Below are 20,922 nucleotides of genomic sequence, written 5' to 3'. Positions count from 1 at the left end.
CATTCACAGTTCATTTGATTCTGATACCCCAAACGAAAGGTGAAGGAAAATATATATTTTTTCAAATTACATATACAGGTTATTGTAAGAAAAGTTTAAAGTTTAGGATTTGTGATGCTTCCCAACACTTAGGTGTTAAGTGAGATAAATAAAGTTCATGAGCATCTGTGAAAACTCCACCAGGTCCCCAATCAATGGCACGTGGGACCCACACATGAAAATTTTGGTCTAGGATTTAGGAGTTGTTTGGTTGGCGGAAAACCCAATGAAAAGTAGTCAGAGAAAACTTATTTCCTCTAACATTTTATTTTCTCTTGTTCCAAACCAAGTGAAAAAGATGACATGCTATCCTCATATTGGTTGATGTGACCTATAATAAGTAAATTTATTTTATTATTTTGTATAGAAATGGGAGGAAACCATCTGTATTCCATATTTCTTCGGTTAAAAAAACAACATCAACAATCAAACAGACCCAACAAGGTAGTATGCGGCCCACCAAATCCGGAGACTTCACAGGTGCCACATCAAATTCCTGAAAATTATCTCATGAATTTTGAGCTTGACTTTAAACTTCCATAAATTAATAGCATGATTATTTTTGAGATAATGTAAAACATCAGGAGTTAAAAAATTGATATTAGAAGGGATCTAAATTTTCTACAATCTTGATCATAGAGAACACTTACTATGTCTTATATGTGCTATTATTATTGGGTTTTTTTTCTGTGGATCCTATAATTAAAAATATTTTTATATTATTTAAACAATTAATATTATTTATGAGGTTTACTCAGTGTAAAAGATTTGATTGGTGAATAATAAAAGTTCTTTAAAATCAACAACATACACGATCTCTCCCCAGTTAGAAGCGCTTCTCATGGTAAATTTGAGACAGTGACTCACAATTTGTGATTCATCGAGATTAAATGTAAATAGACTGAAGTTGTATTCTTGAATAGGAAAATATATTGAGGTCATATATATAACAACTCTGATTGTTGAAAAATTGTTTACCTGGTTTGGTTGGTGGATTTTAGCTTTGGATTGAGGAGGTCCCGGTCCCAGGTTGGATTCTTATATTTGGATTAGAATTTTTTTTGTTTACGTCTATTTTAAAAAACCACACCCACTTAAAAAGTTTATTTCTCTATACAAGTCCCTTACATCCCTCGTATTTTGAAATTAATTCCTCAAATAACAAAATTGCAATTAGGCCATGTGATCCTAAAGTTATTTAGAAATTGGTCCCTCAAATTATTGAATTGATGTTATGTCCCACAAACTTTTAAATCATTATGAAATTAGCTCTCCAAATCATGGGAGAAGCAACAACTAGAAAGATTAATTTGAAATTTTTATGGGAGTCAGGTACTTAACAGCATTTTTAATGATTGGAAATAACTAAGGTCTGTTGAGGACTTGTCTGGTTAGGTTACCCTACCTATCTTATCAAAATAATAATAATAACTAAGGTCATGTTTGGTAAAGGGTTAAAAAATAAGGATTAAGAATAAGGGTTAACACAGTTAGCTCATATGTTAATATAAAGAATAATTTTTCACTGTAGACCCAAACTGATTTTTTATTACCAAAATCGACCGATTTTTTTTAATTACCAAAATCGACTCGTTTTATGCCACGTAAGCGTAATCTCATTTCCTAATTAGTCAGGGTTGCCAACCCCGACTGTTTAGGAGTTGTTAAACCCTAATTAGAAGCCTTAAACCTGATTTAATTGGGGTTTAACAACTCCTAAACAGTCGGGGTTGGCAACCCTGACTAATTAGGAAATGAGATTATGCTTATGTGGCATAAAACGGGTCGATTTTGGTAATTAAAAAAAATCGGTCGATTTTGGTAATAAAAACTCAGTTTGGGTCTACAGTGAAAAATTATTCTAATATAAAAGGTATAAATTTTTATCCGTTAGATTAATTTATTTAATCTTTTTGGCCGTTTTTTTATGTTTAGGAATAAAAAGGATCATGATCACTTTATTTATGAACAAAGGGTGTATCTCTTAATCCATCTAAATAGGTGGATTTGTAAACCCTTTGTTTTTATGGGTTAACTTATTTTAACCCCTCTAGAGGGGTTTGTAAACCCTTCTGCTATTTTTTATGTTTGATAAAATATGAGGGGTTAACTAAATTTACAACTTCTATAAAAAAATTTCATGTTTAATGGGCTAAGGAGGGGTTAACTCTCCTTAACCCCTCACTTTACTCTTTGCCAAATTGGGGCCTAAAAGTTTTACCCATGTCTATTTTTAAATCTAACCACTTCTAAAAATCCCTTTTACACCAAAATACTAATTATTTTTAAGCCCATTTTGTATTTCTATAGTCTAGCATATAGTGAAAGTGGCTATATGTTTTTGTAACTTGTTATATTTTGTATATAAGCATTTAGGTATACAATGTAATTAAATGTTCTACCCATTATATATTTGCTTTTTTCACGCTGTCGCGGAATCGCTAATTGTAGACGTTCTTTTGCCTAAACTCAGAGTTTTAACCCCTCCATCCACCCACATTTTATTTTAGAACTCGTACACTTTTCCTACTAAGGGTTTTTATGTATAAATTGAAAGTTCATATCTGACATATTCAAAAGAATTAATTTTAAATCCACTTTGTATCTTAGCAATTGGTACTGATCGTAATGTTGCTCTTTTTTTAAGTGATTAGGTGTAAGAAATATTTTTAAATAAATGTTTAAAACTAATTTTTTTAATATGTTTTTAGAAAAATGTCACGCATATCGTGCGGATCAATTTTTCATATAATCAGCATGTGTAACCAAAGAAGTCGAAACTCAAAGTTCATACTCAAGGATGCAATTCAACCAAAGAACATGATACGTGGCCAGCTACGATAGTTAGAAATGTCATATCTAGAAATTTCGATTCCTTGTAATACATATTGAATATGTTAAAATGCTTCATGAGATGTGACCAGAAAACACTGCATACACTAGTAGAAAAACGAACAAACTAGACGGAACAAACTAGACGGAATAAAATTTCGTCTAGTTTGAGTTAGCCTTTAATTCCGTCTAGGTTGCTTCGTCTAGTTTGAGACATTCTAGATGGAGAATTCTGTCTAGAATGTTAAACTAGACGGAAAATTTTTAATTTTTCAAAATTAAAAAGCAACGTAGACAGAATGTCCGTCTAGGTTGTTTTTAATAATTTTTTTATATAAAACCCTAACTCTATCCCTTCCCCCCTCTGACCTCCGCCTCCCAACTCTCCCTACCCTCGTCCCCCCCCCCCCACTAGCCTCCCCGAGAAAACCTCTAACTCTCCTCGCCGACCCATGTTGGGAATTCACGTCAAAACACTGTTGGATTTTTTGTTCAAAAAATAGCTTTCCAAAATGAGTTTTCAAACTATATATATATTAACTACAAGTATTTTTCATAAATGCTTTGTAGCCTAATGGAAAGTTAAAGTTTTGGTATTTCAAAAGGTCCCTTGTTCGAGGCTTGCCAACGGCAAGCCGAGAAGTATTTTATTTGAATTAATCCCTCATAAGTTCTAGTGGGTCGTGGGTCGTGGGCCGTGGCTAATCGGACTGAGGCGCTAAGTGGCGCTTTGTTAGGCGCACTTCGCACTGATACATCGGGGCGAGGTGGCGCTGTTTGGCGCCACGTTGGCTGCTACTATGGTCGCCACGAAGGTTTCCTCGCAGGCTGCTTCGCATCATGCGGACGACCTGCGTATTCGCACGAGGGTGACCCTAGCGTTCTTGTAGTTTGACGAGGTTTACTCGATCGACGAGGTTCGTATGTCATACGAGGTTCGCCTGTTTGACTATGTTCGCTCGTTCGACGAGGTTCGCTTGTCATACGAGGTTCGCTTGTTGACAAGGTTCGTCTGTCATTCGAGGTTCGCCTGCTTGACGAGGTTCGCTTGATCGACGAGGTTCGTATGTCATGCGAGGTTCACCTGCTTGACTATATTCGCTCATTCGACGAGGTTCGTCTATCATACGAGGTTCGCCTGTTTGACAACGTTCGTTTGTCAAACGAGGTTCGTCTGATTTGTTAAGACGTGACCCTCGCGTTTCGTAGCAACGCGTCCATTGATTGCCTCGTATTCAAGAGTTAATGCATGCAGCGGTTACAACAGCATTAAGAGCAATTTAATGCATTGATGTTACAATCTTAATTGCCATTAAGAATTGTAACAGTCACATTAATTGCTTGTGACTCTTGAGCTAGCCTTAGAGGCCTATAAATAGCGCCCTTAGGCAGCTCTTGGAGAATAGCTGAAAAGCTAAAAATCCTCTCGCGAGCGTGGAACACGAACGTCGCGTGCTGGAATACGAACATCGATCTCGACGTTGTTGCTGTTGTGCTGCTGCTGCAGGAATTTGTGCCCACATGAACTTGTCTTAAACCGAAAGGTTTTGAACCGAAAGGTTCTGAGATCGAGGAGATCTTTTGCCTAGACCGAAAGGTCATATAGATCGAGGAGATCTTGATAATACTGGGTTGGTACACACCAGAGTATTACACTGCTATTCCTGAAAACAGTTTGGCCTTGGGATCCTTGCACCGGAGTAGGCCAAATATTGCTTTAAGCACAGCGTTTCTATAACGCACAGCAGTTAACTAAAAAAGTTTAAAAATACAGCACATCTAATTCCTTACTTCATTCCAGATTTAACCTTAATTTCCAACAATCTTAAAGCAATATTTTTGATCTACTAATGGATCCTGCGAAGACTCTTGGAGTGGACTGTCTCAAGTTAGAAAAATTTGATGGATCTAACTTTAACGCATGGCGTCGAAAGGTGATTTTTGGGATGCAACTCCTAAAAGTCTACTATGTGGTTTCTGAGGAGAAACCTGACTTTAAAAAAGACTCAAATTCTGAAGCCTCTTGGGATAAAGATGATCATTTCTGCAGGAGTTATCTCCTTAATTGCCTGGCTGATCATCTGGCAGATGCTTACACCAACAAGCCGCCTGCAAAGGAAATCTGGAATGCTCTGGAGGAGCAACACAAGGATGAGGAGAAGCTTTCCAAGTCTCACCTCATTGACAAATTTATGGACTTCAAGTTTGAAGATGACACTGAGGTTTTGCCTCAAGTTAAAGAACTCGAAAAACATGTTAGATACAGGTGCTACCTGTCATGTTTGTTCCAACAGAGATTTGTTAACTTCCTATGTTGCTGCCAAAGAGAACGTATCAATGACTGATCATTCTGTGGTTCCTGTTCTTAGAACTGGGACTGTGGTGATGACTCTTTCTTCAGGGAAGACTCTCACATTGAAGGATGTAAAACATGTTCCCTCAATTGCAAAAAAAACTTAGTCACTGGAAGCCTGCTGTGTGACGCTGGTATGAGGCTGAATTTTTAAGGAGGAAAGGCTGTGTTATCTTTTAAGAAAATGTATTTTGGTAATGCATATCGTACTGATGGCATGTATAAGATCAGTACTATTGTACTCAACTCAGTTGTAAATGAAGTATCCTCTTCTGCCTACTCCTCTGTATTATGGCATAATAGGCTATGACATGTAAATTATAGAAAGCTGTCTAGCATGGAGAAGTTAGGATTACTTCCGAAATGTGGGGGTAACAAACCTGATAAGTGTGAAGTATATGCGCAAGCGAAGCTGACAAGGAAGCCATTTCCAAGTGTCACAAGGAGCACCAACCTATTGGATCTAATTCACTCAGATACTTGTGATTTCAAGAGCTTCGTCACTCGATGCGGCATGAAGTACTTTATCACCTTCATTGATGACCACTCTCGCTTCTGCTACGTCTACCTGCTGAAACCTAAAGATGAAGCCTTCAGCAAGTTTGTCGAGTTTCGAACTCGAGTGGAGAAGCAGCTTGGACTTCAGGTGAAAAGACTCAGGAGTGACAGAGGAGGGGAGTACAGATCTAAGGAGTCAGAGGCATACTTCAAGGAGTATGGAATCATTGCTGAAACTACTGCTCCGTATTCTCCACAATCTAATGGAATTGCAGAAAGGAAGAATCGCACATTGACCGATATGGTGAATTCGATGCTAATTACATCCGGTCTACCTACATGCTATTGGGGAGAGGCTTTGCTGATGGCAAACTGAATTCTGAACAGAGTACCCTATTCCAAAACTGATAGTACTCCTCATTAGTTATGGTTGGGATATCCAGATCCTTTGGATAGTCTCAAAGTGTGGGGGTGTCTCGCATATGTTCGAGTTCCAGATATCAGAAGGCCTAAGCTTGGACCAAAGGCAAACAGATGTGTGTTTCTTGGCTTTGCTGAAGATAGTGATGCTTGCAGGTTCCATGATCTTGGAACCAACTCCATCACTGAAGCTCGGGATGCAGAATTCTTTGAGGATAAGTTTATCAAAGATAAAGGATTATTGATCAAAGATATAGCAGAGAATGCTAGTATGTCAGACGCACCAGATGAGCCAGTTTCGTGAGAAACTGAAAATGTCAATGATGAAGGAATTACTGAACCATCTTCCAAGCGTATCAGGAGACAGAAAGACTTTAGAGATAATTTCATCACCTATAATATGGAAGGAGACCCACAGAATTTCTAAGAAGCAATGCAGTCAACATACGTTCTTCTGTGGAAAGAAGCTATAGATGATGAGATAGATTCATTGATCCAAAATCACACGTGGGAGCTGGTGGATGTACCCGAAGGTGCTAGGCCTATTAGTTGCAAGTGAATCTTTAAGAAGAAGCTTCGTCCTGATGGTACTATTGAGAAGTACAAAGCAAGACTGGTAGCGAAAGGATTCTCTCGGAGAGAATGAATAGATTTCTTTGACATCTATGCACCAGTTTGCAGGATCACTACCATCAGAGTGCTTATCGCATGGGCGGCGATAAAAAGGTTCGTCATACATCAGATAGATGTGAAGACTGCTTTTCTCAATGGAGACCTCACAGAAGAGATCTACATGGAGAAACCAGAAGGACTTGATGCTCCAGCTGGTAAAGTTTGTAAGCTTATTAAGTCTCTATATGGACTTAAACAGGCACCAAAACTCTGGCATGAGAAGTTCGATGGGGTTGTTCGCAATAATGGGTATCAAGTCAGTGAATCTGACAAGTGTCTATACATCAAGGTTGCTAAAGGGAAGATGGTGGTTATCTGTCTCTATGTGGATGATATGCTCATCATCGGGAGTGATTTGGAGATAGTAACATCTACCAAGAAATTTTTATCAGCTCAGTTCAGCATGAAGGACCTTGAAAATACGAACGTGATTCTCGGAATCAAAATCATATATTCTAAAGAGGGTATTGGATTATCCCAATCTCATTATGTCGAGAGCATGCTAAGGAAATATGGCTACTACGACCTGCCAGAACTATCAGTGCCGTATGATTACAACAAGAAGCTTCGACCAAACACCGAAAGACCAGTAGAGTAGCTAAGGTACTCAAAGATAATTGGAAGTCTTATGTACGCGATGAGCTGCACAAGACCAGATATAGCATTTGCTGTAGGAATGCTTAGTAGGTTCACAAGTAATCCTGGAAAGCTTCATTGGGATGCTGTCCATAGATTGATGAGATACTTGAAAGGAACTACAGGTCTGAGCCTATTCTACACTGGATATCCGGTTGTAATCGAAGGCTATTCAGATGCGAGCTGGTGCTCAGAACCAGATGAGTGCAGATCTACTGGAGGTTTTGCCTTCACCATGGGCAGAGCTACCATCTCGTGGAAATCTAAGAAGCAAATTATGATTGCACAGTCATCGATGGAATCTGAGTTCTTCGTACTATGTGCTGTAGGAGATGAAGCTGAGTGGCTCAGTTGTATTCTCCGGGACCTTCCATTAACAGAATTACAATACGCAATTATAATCTATTGTGATAATCAGGCAACGGGTGCTGTGGCAGCGAACTCGTTGTTCAATGGAAAGAAGCAGACCATTCATCTGAAGCATGGCTATTTGAGAGAACTCATTTGCCAATGAGTCATCTCAGTGATTGACGTTCGGTCTTCAGAGAATGTGGCTGATCCTTTGACTAAAGGTCTAAAAAAGGACATAGTCGAAAGGACGTATGCTACAATGGGTCTCAAAGTTTTGCGAGTCTTACAAATACTTACCATGTTCATCCAATTATTAGTTCAAAGCTTATGCTACTAATAATAAAGATAACTGGTTCAAAAGTCAAGTAAGATTTGCAAAGTTTTGTGAGTCTTACAAACACTTACCATTTTGTCAAGTTATTAGTTCAAAGCTTACGCTACTAATGACAAAATGATTGGCTCAAAAGTCATGTAAGATTTACAAGTGAAATCCTATCATGTAAAGAGGTTGGCTGTTAAGCCTTAATGGGTCCAAAGCATTTCGGATGTGGGATGTTGGATAGGTAACATACCTAAAGGACTCACCGATAATCCTATCATGTAAAGGAGCTGGCTGTTAAGCCTTAATGGGTCCAAAGCATTTCGGATGCGGGGTGTTAGATAGGAAACACGCCTAAAGGACTCACCTAGAATCCTATCATGAGAGATGATGGCTCTTAAGTCTTAATGAGTTCAAAGCATTTCGAATGCGGGATGTTTGATAGGAAACATGCCTAAAGAACTCACCTATGCCTGGGTGGAGATTTGGCCGTCTCCTATGGTGTCTTGTGGAAAGATACCTAGAGACCTAGCAGAAACCAGGACTAGCACATGGCCATAAATGTGCAAAGGCAAAGGCAAGTGTGGTTCAAAGTGAAAACTACCACAGATGAGTTTGATCGTGTGTGATCGCTGGATTTTAGACATGTGCTAGTTCAAGTCCCTGCGACACCATGCATCTATCTTCTATTCAGTTGGTCTAAGGGGGATTCAAGTCCTTACGATATCTACCTTATGCACAACGATTGAATCGACGGCACCATAACACGACACTAGATTAAAAACTTGTGGGGGATTGTTGGATTTTTTGGTCAAAAAATAGCTTTCCAAAATGAGTTTTCAAACTATATATATTAACTACAAGTACTTTTCATAAATACTTTGTAGCCTAGTGGAAAGTTAAAGTTTTGGTATTTCAAAAGGTCCCTTGTTCGAGGCTTACCAACGGCAAGCCGAGAAGTGTTTTATTTGAATTAATCCCTCATAAGTTCTAGTGGGTCGTGGGTCGTGGGTCATGGGTCGTGGGTCGTGGGCCTTGGGCCGTGGGCCAATGGGCCGGGGATCGGGACCAATCGAGCTGAGACGCTAAGTGGCGTTTTGTTAGGCGCACTTTGCAGTTCGCCCACGTTGGCTGCCACTATGGTCGCCACGAAGGTTGCCTCGTAGGCTGCTTCGTAGCATGCGGACAAGCTACGTATTCGCACGAGGGTGACCCTAGCGTTCTCGTAGTTTGACGAGGTTCACTCGATCGACGAGGTTCGTATGTCATACGAGTTTCACCTGTTTGACTATGTTCGCTCGTTCGACGAGGTTCATTTGTCATACGAGGTTCACTTGTTGACGAGGTTCGTCTGTCATTCGAGGTTCGCCTGCTTGACGAGGTTCGCTTGATCGACGAGGTTCGTATGTCATGCGAGGTTCACCTGCTTGACTATGTTCGCTCGTTCGAGGAGGTTCGTCTGTCATACGAGGTTTGCCTGTTTGACGACGTTCGTTTGTCAAACGAGGTTCGTCTGATTTGTTAAGACGCGACCCTCGCGTTTCGTAGCAACGCGTCCATTGATTGCATCGTATTCAAGAGTTAATGCATGCAGCGGTTACAACAGCATTAAGAGCAATTTAATGCATTGATGTTATAATCTTAATTACTATTAAGAATTATAACAGTCACATTAATTGCTTGTGACTCTTGAGCTAGCCTTAGAGGCTTATAAATAGCGCCCTTAGGCAGCTCTTGGAGAATGGTTGAAAAGCTAAAAATCCTCCCGCGAGAGTGGAACACGAACGTCGCATGGTGGAATACGAACGTTGATCTCGACGTTGTTGCTGTTGTGCTGCTGCTGCAGGAATTTATGCCCACAGGAACTTGTCTTAAACCGAAAGATTTTGAACCGAAAGGTTTTGAACCGAAAGGTTCTGAGATCGAGGAGATCTTTTGCCTAGACCGAAAGGTCATATAGATCAAGGAGATCTTGACAATACTGGGTTGGTGCACACCAGAGTATTACACTGCTGTTCCTGGAAGCAGTTTGGCCTTGGGATCCTTGCATCGGAGTAGGCCAAATATTGCTTTAAGTACAGCATTTTTATAATGCACATCAGTTAACTAAAAAGTTTAAAAATACAGCACATCTAATTCCTTGCTTCATTCCAGATTTAACCTTAATTTCCAACAAACACCAACCATAACAGAAACACAATATAGAGAAAATACACCAAGATTTAACGAGGTTCGACAACTGTCTACTGTAGGCGTCTAAAAATGCCTATAGGTATCAATGTACAGCTCGAGATAGAGAGAAGGAGATGAACGCCACTATCTAAGTCTAAGAGGATTATCCGACGCCGACGAACACATGAAGCGAAACGGCGAACCGAATAGCCTATACACTCACCGGCCACCTCCAAATGGCCCGTGTACTCGCCAGCTACCAAATCGGCGAACCAAGTGGCCTGCGTGCTAATCGGCCACCTCCAAGCGGCCCGTGTACTCACCAGCCACCAAATCGGCGAACCAAGTGGCCCGCACGCTCATCGACCACCGACAAGCTATCCATGCGTTCGCGAAACGAATTAGGAAAGCGTACAAGTCAACGAAACGACAAAATATGCGTAACGATGGAACAAGTCAAAACCCGGAAAATAGATAAAGCCCCTGGCGATCGAGTCGCGCCAAAGCGACCCGGCCAGACCAGTGGCTCCCCCCCCGGCCGAGCCACCAAATCCATTTGGTGGCCCGGCCAGGCCGAGCCACTAGGTGACTGTTCGGCCAAAAGTTGGTTTTCTCGGTTCTTTTATGGATTCTTTCGGGATTTTGGATTCCAACTGCTCTGATATTGTTGTTAGATAGTTACTAACTGAAGATAGAAGGGATCCTTCGTTTTGATCTGAAGAAATCATCAACCAAGCCTATAAATAAGAGCTCTAGTGTTCATTTTTTGGAGATCGGGAGATCAAGAGGACGAAGTGATGCCGAATTGGAGAGTGGAGCCACGAATTTACAGCAAGGGTTAGCAGATCTTGGCGATCTCCTGCGCATAAAGAGTGGAGTTCGAGAGATCTGAGACCCGTGATTTAAGCTTGGTCTTAAATCCCGAGAAGAGCCGTGATTTTGCTTAGTCAAAATTGCCGCTACTGTAATTACTTCCTTCGTGAAGTGAGAGCATTGATTATCCAACTTTTGCTAACCGGATCTTATCTGCGGCGGTCCACAAATATTAATATCCCCGGCATAGGCAAAGATCACACGCCAGCAGTGGGTGATAAACGTCCATTGCGCTGTTTGACAAGAGTTGTAATCTTTATTTTCATTGTATAAAGGAGATCTTATAAAAAGATCAAATTTTTTTATTTGAGTTTATTGTAATGACCAAAGTTGTAATAGATTCAATTACAATGAAAACAGTAATTTTTGACCCAAACAAGCTGGCGACCACAGTGGGAGCCAACAGCTTCGCTGCCGAAGCTGTCGTGCCGCAACCACGGATCCAGATCCCGGTTTACGAAGAGGTCGAGTACGAGTTCGATCAACTGAAATTCGAGGAGTATCTGTCGTCCTCCTCCTCCAGATCCTCCGCCCCTCACAAGCGTAGGAGGATCAAGGCCCCCGTTGCCGCTGCAACCCCACCTTGTAATGCCCCTCTAGCCTCTAATGAGCCCGGATCTACAGATCTGAACATTTCCTTCACCAAGGAGTTAATTGCAGAAGGCATGCCAACCCTATCAAAGAGGGCACGCCAAAGACAGCGCCAACGACTTGCGTGTCGACTCGGTAAGACTTTGGAGCCGGTTGACGGGATTCGCTACGAAGTAGATCTGAAGTCCAGAAGGTGCAAACCCCTTCAGCAGCAAATGAATGGTGTATCCTCCAAGCCAACAGCGAATGAATGGATCCAAGTCAAACGGACCCGCTCAACCCTCGAGGAGCGTATTCTGAAGTGTCATGCCTAGATTGCACAAGCACGGATCCCCATGCGAGAAGCGCAAAAGCTGAAGCAGAAAGAGGTGGTCAAGAAGCCACCAAGATCACACCGAGTCTGGAGGCCAAAGTCCAAACCGGCATAAAAAACAACTCAAACGGTGCCCGAAGGCGTCAGAGAAACCAGAAGACCAAATGGTGGCTCGGCCAAGTTCAAACCACCAAATAGTGGCTCGGCCAAGTTCAAACCACCAAATAGTGGATCGGCCAAGTTCAAACCACCAAATGGTGACTCGGCCAAATTCAAACCACCAAATGGTGGCTCGGCCAAAGTCAAACCACCAAATGGTGGTTTGAGCAAAACTCAGACTGGTTTGGTCCGTTTTATTACTGATTCACTTCCTACAGTCCTGTCTGAGTTTCCGACGGCCCTTATTCCTGTCCCAATGAATTCTACACTCCCGGTGATGCCTCACGACCATGGAGACTTATCCCGTTTCAAGATGAGGATGACGGATCGCCTGGGTCCCTTGCACGAGGATCGAGGCAAAGTTCCGATCAAAGAACGCTTGGGTCCGGTGACTGAATCCTGAGCAATCACTCGAGCTGGGGGTCGCACACGCCCTCGCAACAAGTCAGGGCCTTTCTATAATGGGAAAACCCCTGCAATTGATCGCCTCGGACGGCGAATTAAAGTCCAATCACGGAGGACTTCATCCTCCAGACATGTCATAACAACCTATCTATTGAGATATTGGAAGTTATGAGAGTCGCACCGTCCAACACTTAGAAAGAGTTGAAGATGTGTGGAGAGCGGCCCGAACGCTTCCTCCGAAGGAAGAAGGCCAAGAGGAGCTAACCGACGGCTAATCCTCCAAACTCGAACTTCGCCTCCCGTGGTAAGGGCAAGGCACCTGCAGCTGCTATTGGTGCTAATCAAATGTCGCAACAACAACCCCGAAGGCAGCAAAAGACTTCGGATCCGAACCTCCAAAAAGAATATTCCTTCAAGGACGAAGACATTCCAGCCATCTTCGAATCCCTCCTTGAAAACAACAAGATCAAGCTACCACCTATCGCAAATTAGGAGGAAGCTGACGATACTACGGATCCAAAGTACTGTGCATACCACAGGAGGGTCCTTCATCCCACTAAGGATTACTTTGCTCTCAAGAATAGTATCCAAACCTTGGTTGAGGCCGGCGTTATATCGCTCAATTAAGCCGAATGAAGACTTCGACAAGTATAAGAGTATAAAATGCTCCTTTTAATACTCCAATAGGTATATGAGTCTAAACTATTTTCCACTCTCGACGGGTAGTTCCTGGAGAATTTTTACATGTAATATTCTTAAGGATAACCCAGTCATGTTACTCAGTACAATTTTAGACCCGGTTTCGTAAAGGAAGCTGTGGGTGGATGATTTATGTAACGGAAACTTTCTAGAGAATCATATATTCTTAAGGATAACCCAAACATGCGACTGAGGATAACGTACTCCTCGTTACACCTAGTTTTACAAAGAAAGCTGAGGGTGGATAATTCATGTAACGGGAAGTTCCCGGAAGAATGTTAAACGTAACATTCTTAGGGATAACCCGATCATAATGAACAAAGTGATAAACACTAAACTCCTATTATGATTTCCGAACACTCTTTTGCTGAGATGAGATTCGATCACTTCATTGGATCAATTTTTCTCTCTCATTGGTGTTTGATGACTCACAGTCTCCCACCACAAAATCCCCCACCGATCAGACTAATTGACGATGGGACCACCAAAATTCTTTCCTGTTTAATCCATTCAAACTTCCGCTATGTTCGTGCACTCAACACTTTCATGGTTAGAGTCTGGATATAATGCTTAGAATTTTGATCTGTTAATCCTTGATGAATTGTCAAGCCTCTTCGTGTTAAGTCCTTATCACTTAACGCCAAGAACCCCTACTGAGTGATTTGTACAAGTCAACACTCCCACTGTAGTTTCTACTCCCACTCTCGCTGTCCACTTGGTCAAACCTTCCTACAGTTAGGACCACAGTCAAAATCCCCTCCCGATTCCTGTAATGAACGAGAGGTCCACAAATCGAGTGATCAAACCTATAAAAGTTAGGGTTATCTCACACTCTCACTTTCATTCGATCAAACCTTTCTATAGTTAGGACCACAACCAAAATTTCCTCTCGATTCCTTCCATGAACGAGAGGCCCACTTTCAAATCGAGTGATCAAACCTTCTTACAGTTAGGATCACCTCAAACTCCCGCTTGGTCAAACCTTCCTACAGTTAGGGCCAAAACCACAATTCATTCTTGATAAACGAGGAACCCACCTTTAGTTCGATAATCAAACCTTCCGACAGTTAGGGTTATCCGAATCTTTTTGATTCTCGGAGTGGAGATCCCACTCTTAGTTTTGCCTTTCCGGATTCTTGAAGTGGAGATCCCACTTGGAGTTTCCTTTTTCAACTGGAGATAGAATATAAAATTCTTCCTCTTCAGCTTTGGGAAAGAGAGTATAAAATTCTTCCTCTCCCACATCGGGTTCGTCTTTGCCCCAAGAAGAAGACATTATTTTTTTCAACTCCTAAAATTCATGCTTCACACGTACGGGGAATTTTATCCCGAATCCTGAGTAGGGATAAGTCAATGCCTAACACGCGTTGCCGGTTTAGTCTTTCACCGATTGAAAAAGACACCAGAATCCAGTCTGGGGTATTTTATCCCGAAGCCTAAGTAGGGATAAGTTAATGCCTAACCCGCGTTGCTGGGTGGTTCGTTCCCGTAAAAACGACCAAGTCTACGTATTCAGCATCGTAGCAACAAAAATCCATGCCTTTTATGCATGGGGAATTTTATCCCGAATCCTGAGTAGGGATAAGTCAACGCCTAACACGCGTTGCCGATTTAGTCTTTCACCGATTGAAAAAGACACCATAATCCAGTCTGGGGTATTTTATCCCGAAGCCTAAGTAGGGATAAGTCAACGCCTAACCCGCGTTGATGGGTGGTTCGTTCCCGTAAAAATGACCAAGTCTACGTATTCAGCATCGTAGCAATAAAAATCCATGCCTTTTATGCATGGAGAATTTTATCACGAAGCCTAAATAGGGATAAGTCAACGCCTAACACGCGTTGCCGGTTAGTTCTTAACCGTAAAAAGAACAACAGCCCACATATTCGACATTGTGACAGGTTGTTATTCATAACGCCAAAATCCGTGCTTCACACGTACAGGGAATTTTATCCCGAAGCCTAAGTAGGGATAAGTCAGCGCCTAACATGCGTTGCCGGGTAGTCTATTCCCGTAAGAAAGATGAAGTCTACGTATTTAATATCGTAGCACTAAGAGAGTTAACTCTCGTGCGGAACGGACTTAAACAATCCGCATGCAAGCCCGATTCAAACGGTAATCGGTAAAGGCACGCCAAATCCGTTGAAAGGCTGAGGGTTTGCCAAAAATCCTAAGTCTACGTCTGATACACGTTGCTGTTTAGTCTTTTCACAGGAAAAAGACGAAGTATACGTATTCAATATCGTAGCACTAAAAGAGTTAACTCTTTTAGCATAACGTTACATGCAGAACAGACTTAAATAATCCGCATGCTAGCCCGACTCAAACGGTAGTCGGTAAAGGCTTATCAAACCCGTTGATGGCTGAGAATTTGCTAAAATTTCTACAAATGTGAGTCATTGATGTATCAGCTTCTTTAGTTGGTCTCGTGATTCGAGCATACAACGACTTCGAGATAAAATCTATATCTGTAGACGAAACAACTTTAATAGTTGGTCCTGCAGCCTAAAATTTAGGATTGCCATGCTCCAATGCCTTAAGAGCTTAAACTGTGTATACTCCAGCAAACGTACGAGTATAAACCGTGTTAACGCCAATCAACGCGTTGCAATGAAAGTCAACGCCAATCAATACAAAATCCTAAGGTCAACGCCGAGCAACGCGTAGCTCTAGGTCAACGCTGGTCAACGCGTTGTGACAAAGATAATCAGTTCAAAGTCAACTCAATGACACGAGCCAAAACTAACTCACCAATTTTGATTCAAGACTTTGACAATGGTCAGACGATAAACGCAGCGTCGCAAGAACTTCATCTATTCAACAAAGCACTGGATAGACTGAAGGCTGAGGAAGTCAAGAATTGAAACGGTTCACAGGTCCTTTGACACCGACTACAGGCGGGGGACTATCATATCCAAAGCATTCCAGACTCCTGCATAAAAGAATAAGTCTGAAATACTTTGGAGGGGGTATCTGTAGGCGTCTAAAAATGCCTATAGGTATCTATGTACAGCTCAAGACAGAGAGAAGGTGATGAACGCCACTATCTAAGTCTAAGAGGATTATCCGATGCCGACGAACACATGAAGCGAAACGGAGAACCGAATAGCCTATACACTCACCGGCCACCTCCAAATGGCCCGTGTACGCGCCAGATACCAAATCGGCGAACCAAGTGGCCTGCGTGCTAATCGGTCACCTCCAAGTGGCCCCAAAAGGCCTACACGCCTGTCGGCTACCGTCAAGCTATCCATGCGTTCGCGAAACGAATCGGGAAAGTGTACAAGCCAACGAAACGACAAAATACGCAAAACGACGGAACAAGTCAAAACCCAAAAAACAGATAAAGCCCCTGGCGACCGAGTCACACCAAAGCGACCCGGCCAGACCAGAACGGGCCGAGCCACCATTTGGTGGCCCGGCCAAGCCGAGCCACTAGGTGACTGTTCGGCCAAAAGTTGGTTTTCTCGGTTCTTTTATGGATTCTTTCGGGATTTTGGATTCCAACTGCTCTGATATTGTTGTTAGACAGTTACTAACTGAAGATAGAAGGGATCCTTCGTTTTGATCTGAAGAAACCATCAACCAAGCCTATAAATAAGAGCTCTAGTGTTCATTTTTTGGAGATCGGGAGATCAAGAGGACGAAGTGCTGCCGAATTGGAGAGTGGAGCCACGAATTTACAACAAGGATTAGCAGATCTTGGTGATCTCCTGCGCATAAAGAGTGGAATTTGAGAGATCTGAGACTAGTCCCCTATTCCTCCGGATTTAAGCTTGGTCTTAAATCCCGAGAAGTGCCATGATTTTGCTTAGTCAAAATCGCCGCTACTGCAATTACTTCCTTCGTGAAGTGAGAGCATTGATTATCCAACTTCTGCTAACCGGATCTGATCCGCGGTGGTCCACGGATATTAATATCCCCGACACAGGCAAAGATCACACGCAAGCAGCGGGTGATAAACGTCCGTTGCGCTATTTGACAAGAGTTGTAATCTTTATTTTCATTGTATAAAGGAGATCTTATAAAAAGATCAAATTTTTTTATTTGAGTTTATTGTAATGACCAAAGTTGTAATAGATTCAATCACAATGAAAACAGCGATTTTTGACCCAAACACCTACGTTCTCGGGAGCCACACAATTAATTTCTTATTAAACAGTAAGAAATTATAATGTAAGAGCAGATCTCAAGCTTGAGATCTCTTAATAAATACAAATCAACATTGTAGTTACAGTGTTGATTCCCTCTCAATAAATTTTCTTTCTCTTAATTCCCTTCCCAATCACGTGAGCACGGGAGAGAGAGAGAGAGAGAGAGAGAGAGAGAGAGAGAGAGAGAGAGAGCGAGAGAGAGATCGGAGAAAGGGGGAGAGAGAAGAGCCCGCCGCAAGCAAAACGCGAGAGAGAGAAGGGGAGCAACAACATCTCGGGCCCTGGGGTTTCCCTAGCGACATGCTGGCCGATAGCCTGTCACCGAAGCTTGCTGTAGCGCTTGAGCTCGAGCTCACCTGCAGCGCTTGAGCTTGAGCTCCCCTGTAAAGCCCTAAGCTCGTCTGTCTTGGATCAACCCCGCCTACATCTCGTTCACTCGCCTGAAGTTGCTCGAGCTCGCCTCAGGGGGTCCCCATGCCTGCCGCGCGACTAGAGTGGAGCTCGCCTGCACGAGCTCGCCTGCTACTGAACTCGCCCGCTCACAAGCTTGCCTGACACTCGCTCAACTCGCGTCGACCTCGCCAGACAGCCTCTAGCCCGTCTGAATCTCATGCTCGCCTACGGAGGTTTGATTCTTCACCCAAATCCAACAACCCACCCCGCCGCCCCTCCTCCCGTCGTCTCTCTCTCCTCCTCTCTCTCTCTCTCTCTCTCTCTCTATCTCTCTCTCTCTCTCTTTCATCCCTTTACTCCTCTCTCTCTGCTCTAGTAGGTCACAAAGCAAAGCCATGTCACTCCCTTGTGGGGGGGGTTGTTTTTGATTTCCAGTGAGTCACATCAAAGGAGCAATAGTTGTGGTTGTTAGTGTTATTGGTATGTATGTCATAGATCGTATTTTCCTAAAATAAAAAAATTTAACCTGCATTTTTATGAACCACATCCAGAAATATGATCAGTAGACTGTCGACATGGAGGGCACTTCCTCCAGCCTTTCTCCTCTTCTAATTTATTTGCTCCATCGCAATCAAAACCCTTGTCCCACTTAACACTGCACTTGCACTTGCACTTAACACTGCACTTGCAGCAGAACTCCATGTTGTAATAAGGACACTAGGCCATTGTAATAAAATTGTTACACTCGTTCAATATAGTATTTGAGCAGTCCGTATCCGGGCAATCTGCTGTACGTATCTTGAATCATACGGAATCGAATAAACTATCACCTCAGAAGCTGAATATATTCGAGCAAGAATTTTACGACATGATAAGGGCTTGAGAAGTTTGTGACAAATTGGGGACGGAAATTTGATCTCCGAATATCAATTGTTGACTGCAGCTGCAAAATACATATTAATACAGTTGATGCAATAAGGATGAGAGCACTTTTTCCTTTGAAATTTTTTATTTGGAGGTAAGGATTCCAAGCAGATTTCGCAAGTTCGAGGTTTTGAAGAGACCTTGAAGGGAATTATAAGGACCATATGTTTGTTGGCAAAGGATGAATTACCAAAAACATATGTGATTTCATTATATAAAGATCAAGGGTAACACTTATTCATCTTCTAGGTGCTGTTTGGTTTGTGGATCAAATTTGATGTGTGTAAATAGATTTTGAAAAACCCATAATTAAAAGGGGGAAATTGCTTCTGGCCCTCAATTTCCTTACAAATATTCCGCTCACCCTCAAGACTTTTTCAACATTCTCAAAATCCCCCAAAGCAAAGTCACAATTCTCTGAGCCCCAAAACACAAAACCCAAGAGTTTAAAACATGTGAAGACCATAATACTCTCTCTCTCTCTCTCTCTCTCTCTCTCTCTCTCTCTCTCTCCCCCCCCCCCCTCATGATGTCATTGTGATGATTTGAAATGGGTTTTGGAGGGTGGGATTTCTAGTTCCCTCCAAAAATTTCCAACGACGTCGACATCGGCAATAAAACTTTCTCGGCGTTCGTTCATGAGGTGAAGAAAACTGGGATCTTGAAGACGATGATAACGAGTTGCGAAGAAAAAGATGAGAACTCCGAAGACTCCCAGTGTAATTCTTTCCATTTTCTAACTTGTACTTGAATCTGAGTGTTATATTTTTTTGTTATTTTACATATCGTTGTAATTTTTTTGAAATCGATGACTTGAGATTAAAGTAGAGTCTGTAAATTTATATATTGTTGTTATTTTACTGTAATAAGTTTGTTGTTAAGGTTATGAGTTGGTTATGAGTTGGTTATGAAGGAAGGTTACATATTGGTTTTGAAGGTTACGAGTTGGTTGTGACGTTTACGAGTTGGTTGTGAAGGTTATGTGTTGGTTGTCAAGATTAGGAGTTGGTTGTGAAGGTTACGAGTTGGTTGTCAAAATTATGAGTTTGTTGTGAATGTTATTCGTTGGTTGTGAAGGTTGAAGAAATGGCGAACGCGACGAAGAACCATCCAGAAAAAGTGTTAGGCAGACTGGCGGTCGACCGCTAGTCAGCGGCGGTCGACTGTGAATGTGCACAAGGGTCAGGAAGACGGGCGGTCGACCGCTAGTCAGCGGCGGTCGACTGTGAATGTGCACAAGGGTCAGGAAGAGTTGGGAGTTGAAGGCGGTCGACCACGTGGACCCTGTAGGATTTTTAGGTTCTGTCGTTTAGTTCAGTCGACCGCGACGATCGACCGTGAGTTTCCTGTAGCCGATTTGTTCTCCGTCGGGAGTGTTCGATCGACCGCTGGGGTCAACCGCGATACTTACGCGGTCGACCGTCACGGTCGACTGCAGGCTGTTTGGGCTGGGCTTTGGGTTTTTAACCCGGTTCTTTTTGGAGCTGATATATAACTATAATCCTGATTAGTTAGGGTTAAACAAGGATGTTTTTTGAGTAGTCTTTTGGAGAAGATTGTTGTATCCAATTGTGGGAGATTTGTGAGAGATCTAGAGCTTTGTTTTAGGGTTTGGTCGGTGAGATTTGTAACTCTATTTGTATTTTCTTGATTTCTAATAGTAAGAACTCACTCTTCCTTGCCCCGTGGACGTATGCAACTTGTCGAACCACGTAAATAGTTTGTTCTTGCTATGATTGTGATTTACTTATTTGTCACGCCCTGCTTCCCAAAATACCAGAGAATCGGAACGTGAACAAACCCGCGACGTATTAGATTGAAAAGAAATATATACTATCAATTTTTTCTTTTCTTCTCAATCCAATACGCTAACCGTCAAATATATAAATCTCAGTCACAGGTCCCCGATCACAATAGTAAGAATATAAAGACAACCCAAAATAAGAAATAAACATATCATCAACAGATCATCACAGACATAAAATATGGGTTCAACATACCCTTACTACAACAACAGTTCAACTAGGAAATAAGAAATACATAGTCCATAATAAAAAGGAAATACTAACAAAATAACCAAATCAATCACCAACTAAAGAAAAATACTGTAAGAGTGTTCTA

Source organism: Asparagus officinalis, chromosome 5, assembly GCF_001876935.1.
Source record: "Asparagus officinalis chromosome 5, Aspof.V1, whole genome shotgun sequence".
NCBI lineage: Eukaryota > Viridiplantae > Streptophyta > Magnoliopsida > Asparagales > Asparagaceae > Asparagus > Asparagus officinalis.
The sequence above is the reverse complement of the archived record's forward strand: the minus strand, read 5'-3'. Positions refer to the sequence as shown.